Raw genomic sequence first — 18,800 nt, forward strand, 5'->3', positions numbered from 1 at the left:
AATAATGAGTCAGAGAGTAATGACAGGATCTGAAGCTTCTCTCACATCAGCCCTTGAATGACTCAGTGTGAAGTGTCCAATGTGTGAAGCTACTGCCAGGGTTTGTCAATCTGAACAGTTTCAGCTCAGTTACTGGGGGCCTGGAATCCCCGCAGTTTGACTCTGTCTCTGATTGGTCACCCGCTTCTCAATCCAATTCTTAACCAATAGGAGAATCACATATAAGTAAATAGAAGTTCTCATTGGCTCAGATTTTCCAATTGGAAAAAGCCTGGCAATTCCAGAGCAGGAAGGAATTGAAGTGATGGAAAATTTCAATTTTCAGGCAACAATTTTAAAACCTCTCATTTTATGTTCTGTTTTACTGTATTTACCGTCACAAAATCCTGACACGATTTTAGGAATCGTTTTCATTTGTCAATCTGTTAACTGTAAGCGGCGGGAGGAAGGTCCGGTTCAGCAATTTAAAACGGGACAAATATCAGCTTCCACTCTGTAAAAGGAACAAATTAGCGACTAACCGCCTCTCACAGGCTTCTCGGGGACTGACAGAAACGAGCGGTTTCTGATCTTTTCTCCTGAAAGAGGCGGATAATGCTGCAGGGAGCAATGAACTGCCCTTCACTTTCTGGCTGCTAATACATCCCTGACTTTAAACAGTTCAAACAGCGACTGATGCTTCTGCCGGAAAATTAGCAGATTCACCAGAATGATCCCGGTCCATCATGGCCAAAGACATCCAGCTGGCCCGCCGCATCCGCGGGGAACGCACCTAAAACCCAGCTTCAGTAACAAGTGTAACAAGGGCTCTTTTCAGAGCCACCAAATCAGCAAAGGAAAGAGCTGCCATCTCTGTTCATCATCAAACCCATTAGATTGGAGGGGCGGCCACATGGTTTCTGTTTTGTCACATCACTTTCCCGAAAGGCCTGTCGGACTGAGAGCTGATCTGGAATTTAGAAAGCAGCATTACCGGAGACTCATTGCTGCTCAGCACAATCTCAACCCCGCTCCTGGGATCCGTTTGCTGGCATTTGGGGAAAAGAAATGGATCCCAGTTTTATATGGAAGGCATTAATGGAGCCGGGTCCGTTCACATGAGGGTTATTTACAAACATTACCCAATGAGTTCGCTAATATTTGAATCCATTGGAGATCAGTACCCAGGATATGGAAGGCAGCTCGGTCACTCTGACTGAAACCGCCAGTTCCCCGGGGTTGCAGACCCTGACACTGCGGGGAGAGAATCCCCGACTCTATCCCGCCGCCGGGGGAAACAGACAGCTCTGTGTCCGCAGAATAGGGAGGGCCGGGGGGAAGGCACACCTGAAAGCGCTGCAATGGACTCAGCTCCTGTGTGTGCACAACTCTCACTGATTCCGTCCTCTGGGAACAGTGCGGTCTAAACAGATCAGGTTAGGAGAGAAACACACAGCCCGAGAATGGCCTCTTCCTTCCTGCATTTACTCTGTTCCGGGAGCAGATTCCCATTGAGAAGCGGCGCTCAGATCACCGGAGAGAAAAAAAAGCACAATTCAAACTGTCCAAATGAAAAACAGAGAATTAACCCGGACACTTCCATTATTAAATTAATTCATCAGCTCCGAACCAGTTCCCGTTAATGTACCGGGATAATCTCGGGATTTATAAAATCGAAGGCAGCGGGATTTATTAAATTGTTGATTCTGACACCCTGTAGTTCACTTCTTCACTTAACTAGAGGGGGAGATGTGTGAGCAGAGAAACAGAGCGAAATCCAGAGAGGGAACTGAAAACACACCTGGACAGATGTGAAACAGGTCAATCCACTGTTACAATAACTCCATCACTGACTCCCTCCTGACAGTAACCAGTCCTTTCACAGAGACTGTGGGTGGCTCTGAAAAGAGCCTTTGGTTTATTTGATGACATTTTGGCCGCTTTACCTTTTCTGGGAGCTCTGAGCGCTGGTTTTCTTGGGCTGCAGCACGGCCTGGATATTAGGCAGCACCCTGCCCTGAGCGATAGTCACTCCTCCCAGCAGCTTGTTGAGCTCCTCGTCGTTGCGGACGGCCAGCTGCAGGTGTCTGAGGATGTTGCGGGTCTTCTTGTCGTCCCGGGCTGCGTTCCCGGCCAGCTCGAGGATTTCAGCGGTCAGATACTCGAGCACAGCAGCCAGATAGACCGGGGCTCCGGCACCCACATGCTCAGCATAGTTACCCTTTCTCAGGAGCCTGTGAACACGGCCCACCGGGAACTGCAGTCCAGCCCGGGAGGAGCGAGACTTGGCCTTGGCTCGAGCTTTCCCGCTCGTCTTTCCTCTTCCAGACATTTCCACAATCTCACAAATACTTTCACAAAGAATGAATAATTTCCTTAGCATTGATAGCATGTCGCAGGTAGTCAGGATGGCCGAGCGGTCTAATGCGCTGCGTTCAGGTTGCAGTTTCCATTGGAGGCGTGGGTTCGAATCCCACTTCTGACACCTTGTGTTTTGACTGCACTGGAGGCGTTTGGGAGCAGCGGTGAAAAGCAAAGAGAAAGCAGGCAAGAACATGGACAAACAAAGGAACAATGGACCCAAAGATGTTGCAACAAAACATGAGTGTAAGAGGCAACGAAGCAAACAGCAGGGCACATAAAAGACCAAAAATGTAACCTTTGTATCGGGGTGGAAGATGTTGCCAATATCCTTAATGAATACTTTACTGTTTTCCCGAATGAGAGGGTGATGCAGATATTGTTATGAAGGAGGAGGAGTGTGAAGTATTGGACATGATAACTTAAGGAGAGAGGAAGTATAAATGGGATGAGCATCCTTGAATGTGGAAAAATCACCAGGACCAGATGAAATGTACCCCAGGCTGTTGAAAGAAGCCAGGGAAGAAATAGTGGAAGGTCTGACCATCATTTTCCAATCCCTCACTGGATACAGGTGTGGTGCCAGAGGATTGGAGGTCTTGTAACGTTGCAATAAAAGCAAAATACGAGGCAGATCAAGCATGGCTGATCCTTTCGAGTAGAGAAACAGGGCTGAATTCCCTGAACCAGTGCTACAGCTTTCAGAATAGAAGGAGCCGAAACACACCTGATGGGTTCCACTTAAACAAAAGAGCTGGAGGTGTTGACGGTCAGAACAGATAAAATGTGGAGGAGTGTTTGAAGCAGATGCTGTGTGGTTACTGTAGCTGTACTATGGAGTTATTTCAAGGAGGTGATTCTGAATGTAATGGATCAACGTGGACCCGTCCAAGGCAAAGGTTCTAAACTTCCCTGTGGTCCAGCCTGGTTGAATGAAACTGAAGAAAACAAATCACCCAGAAGTGGAAAAGAAATATAAGGCCATGAAAGCACAGAATTCAGATGGATGCAATACCAGATGGTATGGCAAGAGTGTAAAACAGCAACAGACTTGTGAATAAAACTTTCCCATTGAATGAGACAAGAGAAAAGAAGGGTAATAATAGTGTCAGGTGAGTTGTGACACGATTCACATTCCACCTTGATCTGAATAGGACTGTTGAAGGGAGTGATTGAGAAGAATAGAGGAGAAATGAAAAGAAAGGAGAAATAAACAAAAGGTCTTTTGATTTTAGAATGCTTGTTTTTGGAAATGACAGACTGTAAAGTGTGTGTGTCAGAAGATATAGAGCGAAGTTGGGTATGACAAGATCACAGGAAAGTTGTGCCCTGAGACAAGGTGTGTGTTGACAGGAAAGCTGCTTTATTTTGCAAAATATGTATTTTATTCATATAATTTGTGCAATTACATTGCAAAGCAGTTCAAACTTAATATTACATAAGGTACAATTCAGATCAGTTTCCTTCAATAATGTACATGATGTATCTCACTATCCCTGCCTGCACAGGTTATATTTACAGTATTTACATTACACATCAAACATTCTCTGGTGCAAACAGCCCGAGGGGTTTTACACGGGTTCCAGCCCCTCACTGTACTGTGGCCTACGAGGGCCTTCGACTGCAGCCTTTCCCCATTGAGTCTCCATGGTGGCTTCCCCAAGCTTTAATGCCGTCCCACAGCACATAGTCTTGGACGTTGCAATGTGCCAGTCCGCAACACTCGGTCATGGACAGCTCTTTGCACTGGAATACCTGTCCCACGGCCGGGCTCGTTCTCAATAGAGATCATTTCAAATGAACATTTCGTAAATCCGTGCTGTCTCTCTCACAATAAAGAGAACAGGATGTCTGGCAGATTCAGTGTGAGACAATAACACTGCCGGGTAAAGGCCGCTTTCCAACTCCAATCGTAACACAGGAGATTCCCCAAACAGCTGCAGTAAGATGCTGTAAACTGCTGGAAGCGGATGTGTGTGGAAATGGTGATGTTACTGAGGAGGTTTCTTAGTATAGAATGGACTATGTTTTGGTGGGAATATTACTGAGTGTTAATTGCATCGGGACCATATTTAAAAGCTCCGGCTTTCTGGAAAGCCTTGACTATGAAGGCCGAGTCTGGAAGGGTTTGTGTGGAGAGCTGGGTTTCGGTTCTACTGTTAATAAAGGGTTTGAAATTGGCAGCCCGGAGGAAACTGGAGGTGGAGCTGAAAGATGAGGGGCCGTTCTCTCTCTGTCTGTCACTCTGGGTGTCTCCTCCATCGAGCTCTCTGTTTAATCTTCACTCTTGTCTCTTCCCCTCCCTGCTCTCACTCTGCCTTTCTCAGCCAGGTCCAGGTGGCCTGTATAAAAAGGAGCCTGACAGAATCAGTCTCTTTTATTGTGCACTGATTTGAGGAAAGAATCAACATGTCTGCCAGTAAACAAGAGTATGCTCCAGGCTGGCAGCATGTTAGAATCCATGAGGAAAGGCATCATCACCCTCATTGACAAGCAGAAGGGGGAGAGGACAGAAATCAGAAATTGGTGGCCCAATTTCTGCTTAATGCTGACTACAAGATTCTGTCAAAAGACATAGCCAGTCGATTCAAGTCTGCTCTGGAGTTGGTGATTCACCCTGATCAGACCTATACTATACCAGGCAGGACAATCTCTGATAGCTTTGCGCTACTCAGGGATATGATCACCTATGTACGGGACAGGAGGGTGGACACCTGCCTCATCAGCCTGGACCAGGAGAAGGCTTTTGACAGGATATCGCACACTTACATGATGGATGTGCATTCCAAAATGGGGTTTGGGGAGGGAATCTGCAATTGGATCAAACTAGTCTACACAAACATCAGTAGTGCAGTCTCAATCAATGGGTGGGAATCAGAAAGTTTCCCGATCCACTCTGGAGTCAGACAGGGCTGTCCTCTCTCCCCTGTCTTGTTTGTTTGCTGTATTGAACCCTTTGCTGAGTCTATTAGGAAGAATGCCAGCATCAGAGGGGTGACAATCCCAGGCAGCGGAGGCACTCAGGTGAAAACCTCCCTGTACATGGATGACGTCGCCGTTTTATGCTCGGATCCACTGTCTGTGCGCAAAGTGATGAGCATCTGCGACCAGCTCGAAATGGCCTTGGGAGCCAATGTTAAACACGGCAAGAGCGAGGCCATGTTCTTTGGGAACTCGGCTGACCGATCCTTTGTCCCCTTCACCGTTAGGTCAGACTACCTGAAGGTGCTGGGAATATGGTTTGGTAGGGCTGGGACGTGCACCAAAACCTGGAAGGAGCGAGTAGCCAGGGTCCAACATAAGCTGAGCATGTGGGAGCAACGATCTCTCTCCATTATGGGTAAGAACCTGGTCATCAGGTGCGAGGCGCTCACATTGCTGTACGTGGTGCAGGTCTAGCCCATACCGCATTCCTGCGCTGTGGCGATCACCTGAGCCATTTTCCGCTTCATCTGGGGATCCAAAATGATCCGAGTCCGGAGGGACACGATGTTCAAACCTCTGGATAAGGGCGGGAAAAATGTACCCAACGTCGCCCTCATCCTTATGGCTACCTTTGTGTGCGGCTGCATCAAGCTGTGTGTAGATCCCCAGTTTGCAAACTTCAAGTGTCACTACGTGCTGAGGTTCTATCTGTCCCCAGTGTTGCAAAGGATGGGCCTGGTCATATTGCCGCGGAATGCTCCATCAAGTTGGACTGTGCCGTACTGCCTATCCTTCATGGAAAAGTTTCTGTGGAAAAACACCTTTGACCACTAATCCATCAGGCAGTGGTCTGCACGGAATATCCTCAAGACCCTACGGGAAAAGGAGATGGTGGATCCTGTCGGATGGTGCCCTGAGCAGAGGTCCAAAGTCATTTGTCAGAATGACTCATCACCAGAACTTTCAAACAAGCACCAAGATGTAGCCTGGCTGATGGTGAGAAGAGCCCTCCCTGTCAGGTCCTTCCTGCACACCCGAAGTCTCGCCCCCTCCGCACAGTGCCCCCGCATTGGCTGTGGTGGGGAAGAGACGGTCGCCCACCTCCTCCTGGAATGTGTCTTTGCAAAGCAGGTGTGGAAGAGATGCAGTGGTTTTTGTCGAGGTTCATCCCAAGCAGCTCTGTAGCACAGGAGTCTGTGCTCTATGGGCTGTTCCCAGGGACGCACACCGAGATAAACATCAACTGCTGCTGGAGGACTATCAATTCATTGAAAGACGCTCTTTGGTCTGCCCGAAACTTGCTGGTCTTCCAGCGCAAAGAGTTGTCCATGACCGAATGTTGCAGACTGGCACATTCCAAGGTCCAGGACTACGTGCTGAGGGACGCACTAAAACTTGGGGCAGCCGCAGCAAAGGCTCAATGTGGAAAGACCACAGTGTAAGCTCCCCTCACCACGCTGAACTGAGGAGCTGGATCCATGGGAAACCGCTCGAACTGTAGCCAGAAAATATTTGTTTGCTGTAAAATGTACATGGCATGACAATGAAATGGAAGGGTTGTGAGGCAACTCACTCCTGTATTGAAGGAAACTGATCTCCTTTGCACTCTTTGTATTGTTTGACTTGGTGCTTTTTGGAACTGTTTTGTAATGTATTTTTTTTTTACAGATTTTTATGAATAAAGTATATTTTGGAAATTAATAAAAGAAAGTCTGGCAGAGGTAAAGGAGGGAAAGGACGGGGCAAAGACGGAGCAAAGCGGCACCGCAAAGTGCTTCGTGATAATATCCAGGGCATCACCAAACCAGCAATCCGCCGCCTGGCTCGCCGTGGCGGGGTCAAGCGGATCTCGGGTTTGATCTATGAGGAGACTGGCGGGGTGTTGAAGGTTTTCCTGGAGAATGTGATCAGGGATGCGGTCACCTACACTGAACACGCCAAGCGCAAGACGGTCACTGCCATGGATGTGGTGTACGCTCTGAAACGGCAGGGCCGCACTCTCTACGGATTCAGCGGCTGAACAACTCGACCCTTTCCTGCAAACACAACAAAGGCTCTTCGAAGAGCCACCCACCGCCTCACAGAGAGAGCAGTTACCTAGAAACGGGAGCTGGGATAGGCTGTTTAGAACTGTCTGGAATAAATCTGTGCTGTGTTCGAGATACAAAACTAGAATCCCCAAATTTGACATTTCATTTGCAGCAAGGATGTGCAGTGGATTTGATTTTCTAAACGGGCTGTGTAAACAGTGCCCGAGGCTCTACACTTCGTTATTTCCCCAGTCGACACATGCCCTCAGTGAAAAGCCACATCACTCCTCCAGAATCACTCATTGTTTTCCTAGAATTTCAAAATGATTTCGCTGCAATGAGGGAATCCGGGAGTTTTGCAGCAGCCGTTAAATCGGTCACTGTAACCAGACCCACTTGTGATGTTATTTCCCCCGAGACGGTGTTTCCTGCACTGAAACTGACAGGGTTTGTGAAACTGATCAGTTTCAGCTCATTCATTCAGGGACCTGGAATTCCCGCAGTTTGAGCCCGCGCTATCCAGAGCCCACTTCTGATTGGTCACCCTCTTCCCATTCGCATGTCTTAACCAATTGCCGAGCCTCGAATTAGAAAATACAGCAAATCATTGGCTTAAATTGTCGTCCTGGCAGAAAGGTTGAATTCAAAAAAGCCGCCAATTTCAGTGTTGGGCAGAATCGAATTACTCAATGAATCTCAATAACGAATTGGCAGCACATTCTCTACATTCCCCGATTTTCCTTTCCATCAATTAGGGTGCTAATTCACTCGGGTGCGTTTGCTAATACTAACTGTCATCCTCAGATCCATTGAACATTTCAGTAATCCTATTAAATACAAAAGGAATTTTATGATTGAATTTCCATTGGAAGATAGTGAATTAGCACCCCGATCGATGGAAAGGAAAATCGGGCAGAGGATAAAATGTGCTGCCAATTCGTTATTGTGATTTGTTTATATAACTGACCAGGATTGACTTCACCGGAACGCAGCTACTAGCTCCCACCCCACTGACCGCTCTCCCCCTCTCTGCAACTCGCTTTCTCCCCCTCCTCCCTACTGGTGAAATTCCGCACTCTGGCTTTTTGCTGTCCGCACCCCCACCCCCCACCCTGTCCCAGCCCAGCCCACAGCTGCTAGCTCTGGCCGTGACACTCGCTCCCACATTACTCACCAGGCGCCACCTGTAGAAGCAGGAGGGCTGCAAGGAGTGACAGGGCGACGTAGGAGTGAGTGGCTGAGAGGAGGGAAGCGGCACGGCCTGGAGCGAGTGGCCAGAGAGTGGGGTGGTGCGAAGCGAGGAACAACTGGCCAGGGGAGTGGGGGGGGGGGGGGTGGGGGAGCAGCGAGGTCTGGAGCGAGCGGCTGAGGGGGGGGAATCGTCGAGGCCTGGAGTGAGTTGCCGAGGGGGGAGAGCTACAGCTTCAAAATCTCCCATTCAGCCACTTCCTCCAGCCAAGTGGTGGGGGGATGGGGTGGCTAGATACCCAATGATGCTTTATCACGCATGCACGAAGATGGATTTGTTGCGGAAATGTGATGATGTTGGCGCTGCAAAATGCTCGAGTATCTGACCGCTGAAATCCTCGAGCTGGCCGGTAACGCGGCCCGGGACAACATGAAGACCCGCATCATCCCCAGACACCTGCAGCTGGCCGTCCGCAACAACGAGGAGCTCATCAAGCTGCTGGGAGACGTGACCATCGCTCAGGGCGGGGTGCTGCCTAATATCCAGGCCTTGCTGCTGCCCAAGAAAACCAGCGCTCAGAGCTCCCAGAAAAAGTAAAGCGGCCAAAATGTCATCTAATAAACCAAAGGCTCTTTTCAGAGCCACCCACAGTCTCTGTGAAAGGGCTGGTTACTGTCAGGAGGGAGTCAGTGATGGAGTTATTGTAACAGTGGATTGACCTGTTGCACATCTGTCCAGCTGTGTTTTTTAATTTGCTCTGTTTTTCTGCTCACACATCTCCCCCTCTAGTTAAGTGAAGAACTGAACTACAGGGTGTAGAATCAGCAATTCCCAGGATCGGGGGTGAGATTGTGCTGAGCAGCAATGAGCCTCCAGTAATGCTGCTTTCTAAATTCCAGATCAGCTCTCAGTCCAACAGGCCTTTCGTATTTTAAATATCACAACAGAGCTGAGCGGGAGTGAGCGCAGCCTCAGCTGCACCGAGTCTCAGGGGCTCTCACGACCCCAATCAGAGCCGCCAGGCCTGGCGGACGTGCAGCAAGGACACCGGGGGAGGGAGGGTGCACCATTAAAGTGATGGTGCAGCACCTCCCCCATCCTCGCCGCCACTTCCCGGTTTCTTCTCCCGTTTATCTCAACATTAAGAAGACGCTTTTGCTCTGGACTACACTGGTTATAAAGTAAGACCCAACTTTGTCTCTGAAAGTGATGAATAGCAGCAACAACAGCAGAATCCAACCCCTGCAGTTACATGTGAACTTGCTGATGTTGCAGGAGATTGAATGACTGAGTGAATCCCTTCCCACACACATGGCAGGGGAACGGCCTCTCCCCAGAGTGAATGTGTTGGTGTTTCAGCAGATCATTACTGCTTTTCAAGCTCTTCTCACAGTCAGGACATTGAAAAGGTCTCTGAACAGTCTGAACAAGTTGATGTTCAGTGAGGTTGGATGACTGAGTGAACCCCTTCCCACACACGGAGCAGGTGAATGATCTCTCCCCAGTGTGAACTCACTGGTGTTTCAGCAGGTTGACTCTGGTTGGGTTCAGTTCTACACTCACTGGTTCCTCTCTCTCTCCTCCCCTGAAGGTGCTGATTCTGACTGTATGTACATGCTCTCTCCCCCTCCGACCCTCCCTGTCCAATGTAGTATCCCCCAGTTTTGGTGATGTGCTCTCCCTGACCTGTCTCCATTGCTCCTTCTTATACAGACTTGCCCTGACTGTCACTATTTCATAGAATCATACAGCACAGAAGGAGGCCAATCGGTCTTTTGTGCCAGTGCTGAATCTGTGAAAAAATTGATGCAATTAGTCCAACCCCCTGCCTATTTCCCCATAGTCCTGGAGAAATTCACTTTGAAATATTTGTCCAATTCCTTTATGAAAGATATAATTGAATCTGTTTCCACCACCCTGTCAGACAATTCATTCCAAATCCGAATCAGTTACTGGGTAAAAAGATCTCACCTCACCTCCCCTTGACATTTTTGGCCAACAATCCCAGCTTCACCACCCTGTCCAGAGAACTGAAACCCCTCATCTCTGGTATCATTCTCGTAAATCTCCTCCGAACTGTCTCAAAAGCTTTGATGTCCTTTCTGAAACCTGGTGCCCGGAACTGGACACATTACTGTAGCTGAGATCGAGCCAGCGACGCCCACATCCCACGAACGGATAAAAAAACGCTCCCTGCCAAATCCCCAATTCTTATCCATTTACAGACGCTCCTTGCCCAGTCCCCAAATCTTATTCATTTAGAGACGCTCCCTGCTCAATCCACAAATCCTATCCATTTACAGACGCTCTCTGACCAGTTGACCTTGCTGGCGGGCAGTTTCGGGAAGCCTCACAGGGAAAAGCTTCACCGCCACCCGCAGGGACACAAACGGGATTGTTCCATCCTATTGTGGCCTTGACGCCCTGCTCCAGCTGTGTGCACCCGCTACGGGCGCGGTCTCCCTGCACTTTGTGAATATTCCGCTCCAGCTGCAGATGGAGCTCAGCCACTACCGCGCCTGCTCCTTATCAGAAACAAGGCAAATTCTGGAGCGCAGAGCATTCTGGGTACCACAACTGTCATTAATGCCAATCTCTGACATGATAATCAGGTTTTATTTCCTACATTTCATTTCCTGGTATGTTAGTGCGTGTTTTCTTTTGTACCTGTCAGTGCCAGGGAGGAGAGAGTCAGCTTCACTTTGTAGCCGTGAATTTCTGGTGTGAGAATGTGGGTTTTTACTCTGTATGTTTCAGTTTTTGGTTTGTGACTGTTTCTGCTATTGCTATGTGAGTTAACTTTGTGGAAAGAGATGCAGTGGTTTTTGTTGATCTTCATCCCAAGCAGCTCGGTAACACAGTAGTCTGTGCTCTACGGGCTATTCCCAGGGACGCACACCGAGACAAACATCAACTGCTGCTGGAGGACTATCAATTCGGTGAAAGACGCCCTTTGGTCTGCCTGAAACTTGCTGGTCTTCCAGCGAAAAGAGTTGTCCACCACCGAATGTTGCAGACTGGCACATTCCAAGGTCCAGGACTACGTGCTGAGGGACGCACCAAGGCTTGGGGCAGCCGCAGCAAAGGCTCAATGGGGAAAGACCACAGTGTAAGGTCCCCCCACCAAGCTGAACTGAGGGGCTGGATCCATGGGAAATCTCTCGAACTGTATCGGAGAAATTTTGTGCGCTGTAAATGTAAAAATGTATATGGCACTGTTTGTATTTTTTGACTTGATGCTGTTTTGAACTGTTTGGGAATGTAATTTTTACAGATTTTAATGAATAAAGTATATTTTGGAAATAAAAAAAAAATGTGAGTTTCACCACATATCTTTCAACAACTTGTATGTGAACATCAGCTTTTGTCCAGATCTATCAGTTTCTGATATAGTGTCATAGAGTTATACAGTACAGAAACAGGCCCTTCAGCCCACTGTGTCTGTGCTGGCCATCAAGCACCTAACTACTCTAATCCCATTTTCCAGTATTTGGCCCGTAGCCTTGTATGCTGTAGCATTTCAAGTGCTCATGTAAATACTTCTTAAATGTTGTGAGGGTTCCGGCTTCTACCACCTCTTCAGGGAGTGCGTTCCAGATTCCAACCACCCTCTGGGTAAAATTTTTTTCCTCAAATCCCATCTAAACCTCCATCCCCTTACCTTAAATCTATGCCACCTGGTTATTGACCCCTCCGCTAAGGTAAAATGTTTCTTCCTATCTAACCCATCAATGCCCCTCATAATTTTGTAAACCTCAATCTTATCTCCCCTCAGCCTTCTCTGCTCTAAGGAAAACAATGCTAGCCTTTTCAGTCTCTCTTCATAGCTGAAATGCTCCAGCCCAGGCAACATCCTGGTGACTCTCTTCTGTACCCTCTCCAGTGCAATCACATCCTTCCTATAGTGTGGTGCCCAGAACAGTACACAGTACTCCAGCTGTGGCCTAACTAGCATTTTATACAGCTCCGTCATAACCTCCCTGCTCTTATATTCTCTGCCTCGGACGATCTCTATTGGCCTGTAATCTAAGGCTTTCCTCCTCACTATTTACGACACCGGTTTGCGTCTGCCTGCAATGAATTTGGCCTAACCATCAGCCTCAAGAAAACGAACATCATGGGGCAGGATGTCAGAAATGCTCCATCCATCAATATTGGCGACCACGCTCTGGAAGTGGTTCAAGAGTTCACCTACCTAGGCTCAACTATCACCAGTAACCTGTCTCTAGATGCAGAAATCAACAAGCGCATGGGTAAGGCTTCCACTGCTATGTTCAGACTGGCCAAGAGAGTGTGGGAAAATGGCGCACTGACACGGAACACAAAAGTCCGAGTGTATCAGGCCTGTGTCCTCAGTACCTTGCTCTACGGCAGCGAGGCCTGGACAACGTATGCCAGCCAAGAGCGACGTCTCAATTCATTCCATCTTCGCTGCCTTCGGAGAATACTTGGCATCAGGTGGCAGGACTATATCTCCAACACAGAAGTCCTTGAAGCGGCCAACATCCCCAGCTTATACAAACTACTGAGTCAGCGGCGCTTGAGATGGCTTGGCCATGTGAGCCGCATGGAAGATGGCAGGATCCCCAAAGACACATTGTACAGCGAGCTCGCCACTGGTATCAGACCCACCGGCCGTCCATGTCTCCGTTATAAAGACGTCTGCAAACGCGACATGAAATCGTGTGACATTGATCACAAGTCGTGGGAGTCAGTTGCCAGCATTCGCCAGAGCTGGCGGGCAGCCATAAAGACAGGGCTAAATTGTGGCGAGTCGAAGAGACTTAGTAGTTGGCAGGAAAAAAGACAGAGGCGCAAGGGGAGAGCCAACTGTGCAACAGCCCCAACAAACAAATTTCTCTGCAGCACCTGTGGAAGAGCCTGTCACTCCAGAATTGGCCTTTATAGCCACTCCAGGCGCTGCTTCACAAACCACTGACCACCTCCAGGCGCGTATCCATTGTCTCTCGAGATAAGGAGGCCCAAAAGAAGAAAGAAAGAAATTTACGACACCACCAATTTTCGTGTCATGTGTGAGAAAGGGTTTGATTCTATCCCTATCAGTATCCGTTACATGCATGTGTTTCTAATCTGCACCCCCTCTATTTTATTCTCTGTACTTGTCAGCCTCTTGTCGGTGAGTCTGTGTTTTGCTCTTTATCTCTCAGTCTTCGAAGTATGAGCCTGGGTTTGTACCTAATTTTCTTTGTACCTTGCAGGATGGATATTGAAGAGAGGTTTTTACACATTAACTGCCAAATCCTGATAAGTGATTTTTGGGTTTCACACAGTATCTGTCAGTTTCTTGTCTAGGACTGTTGGTTTTACTCTGTCCCTGGCATTTGCTGGTTTGTTAGTGTGGGGTTTACACTGTACCTGTCAGTTTCTCATATGTCAGTGTTGGTTTCACTTTGTATAGAATCATAGATCACAGAATACTTACAGCACAAAAGGAGGGATTCAGCTCATCGTGCTTGTGCTGCCTCTCTGCACAAGCAACTCAGCTCATGCCACATCCTCATGTATTCCATGAAAAGCTGATTTTTTTTTCCCTTCAGATAATTATCATATATCCTTTTGAAAGCTATGGTTGAATCTTCCTCCGTCACACTCTCAGGCAGTACATATCAGATCTTAACCATTTGCTGCATAAAAAAAGTTTTTCCTCATGTTGCCTTTGGTTCTTTTCCCATTCACCTTAAATCGGTGTCCTCTGCTTACTCAGCCATGAGTAATATTTCCCATTGCTTTCTCAGCACTGATGGATTGTGAGGTGGGAGACAGCCAGAAGTCCCACTGAGCCGCACTGATTCCCAGCTGAAAAAGAAATGAGATAAAGTTCAATCTTTCACAGTTGAATTTCATTTCAAACACTCCTTGTACTCTCTGCTAATGAACCCTAAAAAATGGAAAAACTAAATGGCGCTCAAACTCACAACCCTGAGATTGAAAGCCCCATGATCGACAGACTGAACTGAATATGTCACTTCTACTGTACCTCTGTTTGGATGGATGCAACTGTATGCTCCAATGCAAGGGCAGCTTTCAAATCCTCCCATGGGTCCACACGTCAGACTAAGTTCCATGTTGTAAACTCAAGCAAAGGAAATCTGCTCACTTCCAAAACTATCAGCAAATTGAAGCTGATTACGATCAACATCATCAGAGGTCAGAACTACCTGGTGAAAGAAGACTCCCTGAAGAAGGATCCACAATTATTCAAAGGCATCGACAAAGTGAAAAACAAGAAAATCGATGAGTCAATCCAAGCTAAACAGAAACACTGAAGAATTCCATTCCAGACCAGAACACAATTAGAGGCATTTTTTGTATTCAAAGCTGGGCATTAGTATTTAATAGTTGATATATAATTTTGAATATATTTGAATTTCTTTATTCATTTGGCACTGCTGAACATGAAGCAGTCTTAAATCATTTAATTTTTTTTTGTAAAATCTGACTTACCAGATTAAAATATTAGATCAAGGGAGAAATTTCAAAGATTACTGGACCAGTAATCCAGAGGCCTGGACTCAAGATCCAGTGACAGCCAGGACGTCAAGGCGGGAAACAATCCGCACTAGTCTGCAGTGAGCGATTCCATCGAAGGTAGAGCACAATCTCTTTAATATAAGAATGTATATTTTATAATAATTAATCACTCAAGACCTTCCTGGTCTCTGCATCTCAGCTGCTCTCTGGATAAACTTGCAGAAAGTATTTCAACCTGTAAAGCAGGAGTCTAGGGAATGTATAATGATATTTTCTAGCCTTCGGGCAATATTTTAATCAATACAGTGTGGGACAACCTGTCTGGGCACAACTCCATGACTTTCTCTTTAACTAGTGACCTCACAATCACTAACTTCTATGGTAACAATCTTCAGCTCATCACCTCCGGTACGTAGCTCTGATCTTAATGCACATTTAAACAACCTTTCAAGTCCAGTTACAGTTTTTGTTGCCTTACCTGCACAAGCTTAAAAAGTGAAAAACGGAAGCAAGTTTAACTGAACATTCTGGTGGTCAGTTCGGGCACGGGAAAAAAATGAAAGGACTCGGACCAGGTCGGATGCGGTGCTGTCAGGCTTGGGTCGGGTTTCATTTGCTGACCCGAGCAGGCCTTTAGTTACTGTTGCAACCTTATATTCCCACTTGACAATCTGTATATTTTGTTCATTTCAATTTTGTCGACAAGCTCTTTGAATCCAGTTCCCCGGTCCTCAAGCAGGCTCAGTTTGGAAATCGATTCCGCTTTCTGGAAGGCTGAAAGCAATCGATGACCTTAAACTAAAAATGGCAACAGAGAAGGACTCGTCTGGGATTTGAACCCAGGACCTCTCACATAATAATCACTTATATACCCAAAGCGAGAATCATACCCCTAGATCAACGAGCCACCGTTGGCATGGTTTTTCTTCGCTCCTGTGGAATTTCACTGGCACCCACAGCCGATCATGCATTTTTTTCAGATCAAAACAATATCCTACAAAGCTGAAATAAAAACAGAAAGTGCTGCAAATACTCAGCACCTCTGACAGCATCTGTGGAGAGAGAAACAGAGTTAACATTTCAGGGTTTTCACCTTTTGTTTGAGCCATCTTTTCAGACTGCTTCTGTCCATCCAATCTCACTTTTTACTCTATCCACATTCTAAGGGTGGTGCAGTGGTGAGCACTGTAGCTTCACAACTTCAATGACCCCGATTCAGTTCTGTATACTGCCTGTGTGGAGTTTGCAAGTTGTTTATGTGGGCTTCCACAAGGTACTCTGGTTTCCTCCCACAACGAAAGACTTGTGGGTTGATAGATAAATTGACTGTTGTAAATTGGCCCCAGGGTAGGTGATAGGAGAAATGTGGGGATGTGGTAGGGAATTCTGGGTTAACATAGGATTAGTATAAATGGGTGGTTGATGGTCAATGCAGACTCAGTGGGCCAAAGGGCCTATATCAGTGCTGTATATCTCGAAAACCATTCTCTAAGCAAATGCATTTTTCATGAAGTCCTCATTTCTTTTATTAATGACAATTTTATATTTCCGGCCCTTGCTTCATATGATACCACAAGTGGAATCATGTTTCCATCAACCCGATCAAACTCCTTCACTATTTCCTCATATTGCAATGTTTCTTTAACCCTGACAGACTGTGGAGTTTCTGCTGCTTGATTGCAGTTCTTGCTTCCCGCCAGTAGATGTCACCTCACTCCAATATCGTGAAGTTTACAAATGTGAGAGAGACACAACAGGAAATAATTGTTGACATTATAGTGAATGTGTGGGATTTAGAAATACTAGGTGTGGAGACGAGTTATTATTGAATTTGTCAAACCAAACATATGTTATAATGTTGTGTTAAATCTGTCACTCTGTTGTCTTGATTCTGAGAGTGACATAGACTCATCGAGTCATTGGGTCATTTGTGGTATAGAAGGAGGCCATTCGCCCCATCAAGTACAGGCCAGCTCTCCATGGAGCGATCCAGTCAGTCCCACTCGTCTGCTCGATCCCCCCAGCCCTGTAAATTTATTTCCTTCAAATGCCCATCGAAATTCCTTTTGTAACCAACGATTGTCTCCACTTCCTCCGCCCTCGGGGGCAGCGAGTTACAGATCATTACCAATCACTGTGTAAAAAAGCTCTTCCGCACATTCCCCCTGCGTCTCTTGTCCAAAACCTTCAATCTGAATCCCCTAGTCCTTGTACCAATAGTTAATGGGAACAATTTTCCCTTGCCAACTTATCTAAAACTGTCATAGCCTTCGACACCTCTATCAATTCTCCCCTCAATCTCCTTTGATACAGGCAGAAAAAACCCTGTTTTTCTAACCTAACCTTGAAACTAAAACCCTCCATCCCTGGAACTATTCTGGTAAATCTCCTCTGCACCCTCTCAAGAATCCGCACATCCTTTCTAAAGATTGGTGAGCAGATCTGGATGCAACACTCCAATTGGGGCCTAACCAGAGTTCAGCATAACAACCCTGCTTTTGTACTCAATGTCTCTATTTATAAAGCCCAAGATCCCACATGCTTTGCTAACCACTCTCGCAATATGTCTTGCCAACTTCAAAGAATGATGGACATGTACTCCAGGTCCCTCTATTCCAGCACACTCTTCAGAACTGTAGCATTGAGTATATATTGCCTCTCCCTATTTCTTCTGCTAAAATGCATCACCTCACACTTGTCACTATTAAATTCCATCTGCCACCTGTCTGCCCATCCTACTAGCCGATAACTATCCTGTTTCAGGCAGTTCATATCATCCTCACTGTTTGCCACTCCTCCAAGTTTGGTGTCATCGGCATATTTTGAGACTCTACTCGATATTCCAAGATCCAAGTCATTAATCTGTAGCAAAAAAAAGCTATGGTTCTAGCACTGACCCTTGGGGAACACCACTGTCGACTATCCTCCGGTCTGACCAAGAACCATTTCATATGACTCGCTGTTTTCTGTCCTTAAACCAATTTCCTATCCAAATGGACACGGACCCTCCTAATCCATGAACCTCAATTTTGTTAACCACCCTTTTATGTGGTACTTTATAAAATGCTTTTGTAAAATCCATATAAACAACATCCACTGCATTCCCTTCATCAACATTCTCAGATAGTTTATCAAAAAATGCAGTTAGATTCATCAAGCATGAACTTCCATTTATAAATCCATGCCCACTCTCCTTAATTAACTCAAACCTCTCCAAATGACTTGATTTTTTCCCTGACCTGTTGGTCTTGTGCTTTTAGCAAGCTCACCACAGAGCATGTATTTGGCAATGTGACTGTCATTCATTTGGCCCAGTCAAAAGAGCTGCCTCTGACTCAAAAGGGCAAACATGCTGCCGATCCCTGCACGCTGGTGTACTTCCTCATTCGGCACTCTGTCCTGCCAGGAGATGCCCAATATCCATCTGAGGCAGTGGAGGTGGAAGCTGCTCAGCTGCTTTTCTCGGCTTGTATAAGTTGTTGATGCTTCTCTACTATAAAGGAGGGTGCTGAGAACACAAGCCTGGTACACATGGAGTTTTGTATTTTCGGTCAGTTTGCTGTCGGTTCACACCCGTCTTCTCAACTTTGACATGACAGCTGCAGCATTGGCAATCCTGGTGCTGATTTCAGCATCAAGGGACAGATTGCTGGTGATTGTTGATCCAAGGTATGTGAACTGTTGACAACCTCCAAAGTGAGGTTGTCAATGTTGATGGAAAGTGGAGTCTCTACGTCCAAGTCTCTACGTCCAAGTGGAGTCTTGCCAAGATGAACAGCTTGTCGTCAGCTCTGATATACAGTTGAACACCCCCATCTGTGTAC

General features: G+C 46.8%; 1 non-coding gene across 1 annotated transcript; it reads left to right on the forward strand.

Annotated features, from left to right (window-relative positions):
* Nucleotides 1-2,381: 2,381 nt before the first annotated feature.
* trnal-cag (transfer RNA leucine (anticodon CAG)) lies at nucleotides 2,382-2,464 on the forward strand. The gene has a single exon. It is a non-coding gene; the product is annotated as a tRNA-Leu (tRNA).
* The last annotated feature ends 16,336 nt before the right edge of the window (nucleotides 2,465-18,800 follow it).

The sequence above is a fragment of the Heterodontus francisci genome, unplaced genomic scaffold, assembly GCF_036365525.1.
Source record: "Heterodontus francisci isolate sHetFra1 unplaced genomic scaffold, sHetFra1.hap1 HAP1_SCAFFOLD_330, whole genome shotgun sequence".
Taxonomy (NCBI): Eukaryota; Metazoa; Chordata; class Chondrichthyes; order Heterodontiformes; family Heterodontidae; genus Heterodontus; species Heterodontus francisci.